Below are 6,760 nucleotides of genomic sequence, written 5' to 3'. Positions count from 1 at the left end.
GAGTAGTCATGCCCCAGATGGGCAGAGAGGTGTTCATCCGAGAACTCCACAATGAGCACCCGGGCATTGTCATGATGAAGGCAATTGTCAGGTCACACGTTTGGTAGCCAGGGATAGATACAGACGTGGAACTTTGTGTTCGCAGGTGCAACACGTGTGTCCAGCTGGGCAATGCGCCCAGGGAAGCCCCCCTTAGCCCCTGGTCCTGGCCCGCCAAGCCATGGTCATGCATCCATGTGGACTACGCAGGTCCTTTCATGGGAAAAATGTTTTTGGTTGTAGTAGACGCTTACTCCAAGTGGATCGAGTGTGACATTCTCAATTCAAACACATCCTCTGCCACGGTAGGAAGACTATGGACAATGTTCGCCGCCCATGGTCTACCGGACGTCTTGCTCAGCGACAATGGCCCGTGCTTTACAAGCACTGTATTCCAGGACTTTATGGCAGGAAATGGTATCAACCATGTCAGGACGGCACCATTTAAGCCGGCCTCAAATGGCCAGGCGGAACGAGCAGTGCAGATAATCAAACAGGGGATACTCAGAATCCAAGGGGGTTCCCTACAAAGCCGCTTATCACGCCTCCTGTTGGCCAATAGATCCCGACCACACTCGCTCACAGGGGTTCCACCCGCAGAGCTGTTAATGAAAAGGACGCTCAAAACCAGGTTATCTCTTATACACCCCACCATGAAAGAAATTGTTGAGAGCAGGCACCGGTCACAATGTGATTACCATGACGGGAATGCGAGGGCGCGATGTATTGATGTCAATGACCCCGTCTTTGTCCTCAACTACGCTGCAGGGCTCAAATGGCTCGCAGGCACTGTGATTGCTAAAGAGGGGAATAGGATTCTGGTAGTTAAACTTACCAATGGACAAATCTGCCGCAAACACGTGGATCAAACAAAAAGGAGGTTCAACAACCCCATAGAAGAAGCAGAGCAAGAACACGATGTAGAGTTCACTCCACCACAGGTGACCGAACACTGGAATCAAGTGGAGAAGAGTCCAGTTACTGTGGGTAGTCCGGACAGGCCTGAGGCACCGCAAACAGCAGACACTCAGGCCAGCGTCCAACAACCGGAGCCCCAACTCAGGCGCTCTACAAGGGAGCGTAAACCACCAGAGAGACTTAACCTGTGATCCCAATAAGACTTTGCGGGGGAGGTGATGTCATGTATTCAACTGTCATTGTAACCCATGTATAAACTGACCTAAGTTGTACACCTTGAGAACACTGACCACTAGGTGGTGAACTTGTGGGAGACACCCCTAATCTGGACTTTCAGGTATAAAAGGGGAAGCTCCACCCACCTTCTTCACTTCAGTACTGGCTAATAAAGGTTACTGGTCACAGAGTGACCTTCTCTCAAGTATGGGCCTCGTGTGCATTTGTACTGTATAGTAAGGACATATTACCTCCAATGCAAGTTTATCCCTCCTTAAATAGGGGACCAAAACATAAAAATTTGGGTCAGGAATAGGCCATTTGGCCCCTTGAGCTTGCTCTGCCATTTAATAAGATCATGGCTGATCTGATCTTGGGCTCAGCTCCACTTCCCTGCCCACTCCCCATAACCCTTCACTCTCTCATCGCTCAAAAATCTGTCTACCTCTGCCTTAAATATATTCAATGACCCAGCCTTCACAGCTCTCTGGGGCAGAGAATTCCATAGACTTACAACTCTCTGAGAGACGAAATTCCTCCTCATCTCTGTTCTAAACGGGCGACCACTTATTCTTAAACTATGCCCCTTAGTTCTAAATTCCCCCTCGAGTGGAAACATCCTCTCCACATCAACCTTGTCGAGCCCCCTCAGTATCTTATATGTTTCAATAAGATCACCTCATATTATTCTAAACTCCAATGAGTATAGGCTCGACCTGCTCATCCTCGCTTCTCGGCCTTTTGGCTAAGATCATGCGTAACTGACCTGACAGGGGAGTAGCCACCATGACCTCCGGGTGGTTCTCCCTGGATCAGGAAGGTATATGCTTGCTTTTTTGGAAACAGGAGGTGGGTGGGGTGGCTTGACCCATCCACCTCCACGGAGGTGTGTGGGGGACCTGACCCATCCACCTCCATGGCACGAACCTGGTATTGCAGTACTTCCAGGAACGGTGCAGTGGCTCTAGGCCTTTTGGCTAAGAGCATTGGCGCAGAGTGATCCTTGGCGTGTGCAAGGTGACCTCTGGCGTTTGTGATTTGACAAAGAATTGGAACGATTGGCTACGAATTTCAAAAAAAAAAAATCCTTCCTTCATAAGTCAACCACCTCATCTCCAGAATCAACCTAGTGAACCTTCTCTGAACTATCTCCAATGCAAGTATATCCTTCCTTAAAAAAGGATTCCAGAGCTGTACGCAGTACTCTAGGTGTGGCCTCACTAATCCCCTGTACAGTTGTAGCAGGGCTTCTCTACTTTTATACTCCATCCCCCTTGCAATAAAGGCCAACATTCCATTTGCCTTCCTGATTACTTGCTGTACCTGCGTACAAACTTTTTGTGTTTCATGCACAAGAACCCCAAGGTCCCTCTGTCCTGTAGCATTTTGTAGTTTCTCTCTATTTAAATCATAATTTGTTTTTTTATTTTCCTGTCAAAATGGATAACCTCACACTTTTCCACATTATACTCCATCTGCTAAATGTTTGCCCACTCACTTAGCGTGTCTATATCCCTTTGCAGATTTTTTGTGTCCTCCTCACAACTTGCTTTCCCATCCATCTTGGTATCATCAATAAACTTGACTACATTACACTCGGTCCCTTCATCCAAGTCGTTAATATAGATTGTAAGTAGTTGAGGCCCCAGCACTGATCCCTGTGGCACACCAGTAGTTACTGTTTGCCAACCAGAAAATTACCCATTTAACCCCATTCTCTGTTTTCTGTTCGTTAGCCAATCCGCTATCCATGCTAATATATTACCCCCAACCCCGTGAGCTCCTATCTTGTGCAGTAACCTTTTATGTGGCACCTTATCGAATGCCTTCTGGAAATTGAAAACTGTACGCAGTACTCCAGGTGTGGTCTCACCAACGCCCTGTACAGTTGTAGCAGGACTTCCCTACTTTTATACTCCATCCCCCTTGCAATAAAGGCCAACATTCCATTTGCCTTCCTAATTACTTGCTGTAACTGCATGCTCATTTTTTGTGTTTCATGTACAAGGACCCCCAAATCCCTCTGTACTGCAGCATTTTGTAATCTCTCCCCATTTAAATAATAATTTGCTTTTTTATTTTTCCTACCAAAGTGGATAACCTCGCATTTTCCCACATTATATTCCATATGCCAAATTTTTGTCCACTCACTTAGCCTATCTATATCCCTTTACAAATTCTTTGCGACCTCCTCACAACTTGCTTTCCCACCTATCTTTGTATCATCAGCAAATTTGGCAACATTACACTCAGTCCCTTCATCCAAGTCATTAATATAGATTGTAAATAGTTGAGGCCCCAGCACTGATTCCTGTGGCACCCCACTAGTTACAGTCTGCCAGCCTGAAAATTATCCATTTATCCCGACTCTCTGTTTTCTGTTAGTTAGCCAGTCCTCTATCCATGCCCGCAAAGCGATGTGCGCGCAGTCAATGGGACCCTGCATCATGGGAAAGCCTGCAATCCTAGCAAATCCTTGTGCTCGTTCCGCCTGCTGGTCCCTGGCAAAAGAGAATGAAATTGTTATATATTAATGCTTGGGGATCACCAGACACCAGAGGGCACTGCGGTAGGAGGTCATCGGGCTGTACGCATGTGGCATGTGTGCTTGGTCACCTGTATATAAGCTGGGTGTCTTTGTCACGCAGGCGCCCTCGGGCTGGAATAAAGATAGATCAGGTTGCAGTAACCAGACTCTTGAGTCATTACAATTGTCGATGAGGTAATTTAAGAAACTTTGCATGCTCAATGGGCACGGTTGGAATCCTGGAGCGATTCATGGAGGGCGAGGATTGGGCGAATTTTGTCGACCGCCTGGATCAATATTTTGTGGCCAACGGCATGGAGGCAGAGGCCTACGCAGTTAAGCGCAGGGCACTTCTCCTCACCGTTTGAGGTTCGAAATTTACGGCCTCATAAAGTATCTTCTCTCGCCTGTACATCCGGCGGGAAAAGGGTACGAGGAATTGTTGGTGGGTAACCATCTGAAGCCACAAGAGGGGATCATCATATCACACCACTGTTTCTACACGCATGTTCGTGCTGAGGGCCAGGTCGTGTTGGGATTTGTCGCCGACCTGCAACGTCTTGCTGAGCTGTGTAAGTTTGGGAACATGCTGGAAGACATGCTGCATGATATCTTCATGATAGGCATCAACCAAGATGCGATCCTCAGGAAGCTGTTGGCTGCAGAGACGCTGGATTTGAAAAAGGCCATCGCGACTGCACAGGCATGCATGATGACGGATGATTATTTGAGGCGGATATCATCGACGAGTCGGAGTTCCACGGCAAGTACTGTAAACAAGATGGCGTCGTTTTCAGGCAGAGCTGCTGACGTGAAAACTGCTGCTGCTCAGAGCCCGCCAACTGGTTCGAACCAGATTTCACCCTATTGGCGTTGTGGGGGCAATCATCGGCCTCATCAGTGTCGGTTTAGACAATACTCATGCAACGGATGTTCGAAGGGGCATCTTCACAGGATGTGTCCACAACGGAGCAAGCGCGTGGACTCCAATGCAAGGCCTGTCTATCACAAAGCTCGGTCTGTTCCATACATGATGAGGGAGAAAGTTGAAATTGAGCTTGACAGATTCCAGCGTGAAGGGATCATATCACCAGTTGAGTTTAACGAGTGGGCTAGTCCCATTTTTCCTATGTTGAAGAGTGATGGCACTATCAGGATTTGTGGAGACTACAAGGTTACGATTAACTGATTTTCGAAACAGGATCAATATCCGTTACCCAGGGCTGATGACCTGTTCGCCATGCTAGCTGGTGGAAAGTTGTTCACGAAACTGGATCTGACGTTGGCCTATATGACCCAAGAGCTTGTCGACACTTCGAAGAAACTCACCTGCTTCAACACCCATAAAAGACTGTTCGTCTACAATAGGATTCCTTTTGGGATTCGTTCTGCTGCAGCCATATTTCAGAGGAATATGGAGAGTTTACTGAAGTCCGTTTCTAGAACTGTTGTGTTTCAAGATGACATTCTGGTCACAGGTCGCAACACTTCTGAACATCTGAACAATCTTGAAGAAGTCCTATAGTTTCTGGACAAAGTGGGAGTCAGGCTGAAACGCTCAAAGTGTGTATTCATGGCACCTGAAGTCAAATTCCTCAGGAGGAAGATTGCTGCTGATGACATCAGGCCCACTGATTCGAAAAATGAGACCATCAAAAATGCACCCAGGCCTCAGAATATGATGGAGCTGCGTTCGTTCCTTGGGCTACTCAATTACTTTGGTAATTTCTTATCCAGTTGAGCACTTTACTCGAGCCACTGCATGTGTTACTAAGAAAAGGCGACAACTGGGTCTGAGATGCATCTCAAGATAGAGCCTTTGAGAAAGCCAAGAATCTGCTATGTTCAAACAAGTTGCTTGTTCATTATGATCCGTGTATTGGCCTGTGATGCTTCATCATTTGGGGTTGACTGCATACTCCAACAAGCAGATGAATCGGGCAAGCTACAACCTGTTGCTTCGAGAAGTCTGTCTAAAGCGGAAAGAGCTTACAGTATGGTAGAGAAAGAAGCTTTGGCCTGTGTGTATGGGGTAAAAAAAATGCACCAGTACCTGTTTGGTCTTCGTTTTGAACTAGAAACGGATCACAAGCCACTCATTTCATTGTTTTTGGAAAACAAAGGTATTAATCCCAATGCATCGTCCCGCATTCAAAGGTGGGTGCTGACATTGTCTGCCTATGATTACGTCATCCGTCATAGACCTGGTACTGAGAATTGTGCCGATGCACTGAGTTGTCTGCCCTTATCCACAACTGAGATGGAGACGCCTCAACCTGCAGATCTACTGTTAGTAATGGATGCTTTTGAGAGTGAAGAAACAAGTTAGGATCTGGACCAGCCATGACCCTATTTTGTCGGTTGTGAAACTTTGTGTCTTCAGTGGTGATTGGTCTGCCATACATATGGAGATACGTGAGGAGACCAAACCTTACAACCGTCGCAAGGATGAGCTGTCCACTCAGGCAGACTGTTTACTGTGGGGTAATCATGTAGTCATGCCTAAGAAAGGTCGAGAAAAATTTGTACGTGAACTTCATAGCACTCATCCTAGTATTGTCATGATGAAATCCATTGCTAGGTCTCATGTATTGTGGCCTGGAATTGATCCTGATCTGGAATCATGCGTGCATCAGTGCAATACTTGCATGCAGCTAAGTAAAGTACCATCGGAATCTCCGCTGAATCTTTGGTCGAGGCCATCCAAACCTTGGTCAAGGATCCACATTGATTTTGTGGGCCCGTTCCGAGGAAAGATGTTTTTTGTCGTAGTAGATGCATATTCGAAGTGGATCGGGAGTGTTATTATGTCATCCAGCACGTCTACAGCTACCATTGAGAGCCTTCATATCATGTTTGCTACTCATGGCTTGCCTGACATTGTTGTGAGCGACAACGTATCTTGCTTCACAAGTCTTGAGTTCCAGGAGTTCATGAAACGCAATGACATCAGACATTTGAGATCAGCTCCATTCAAGCTTGCTTCTAATGGTCAAGCAGAGCGTGCCGTTCAAACGATTAAGCAAAGTATGAAACGTGTAACTCGGGGCTCATTGCAGA

The 6,760-nt window shown here is 46.8% G+C and overlaps 1 pseudogene; it reads left to right on the top strand.

The window, feature by feature from the left end:
* The first annotated feature begins 1,898 nt into the window (after positions 1–1,898).
* On the top strand, positions 1,899–2,137 carry LOC139264878 (U2 spliceosomal RNA; annotated as a pseudogene).
* Positions 2,138–6,760: the final 4,623 nt, after the last annotated feature.

This window comes from Pristiophorus japonicus, chromosome 5 (genome assembly GCF_044704955.1).
Source record: "Pristiophorus japonicus isolate sPriJap1 chromosome 5, sPriJap1.hap1, whole genome shotgun sequence".
NCBI classification, from domain to species: Eukaryota; Metazoa; Chordata; class Chondrichthyes; family Pristiophoridae; genus Pristiophorus; species Pristiophorus japonicus.
Note: the sequence above shows the minus strand (reverse complement) of the source record. Positions and strands in the feature narration are given on the sequence as shown.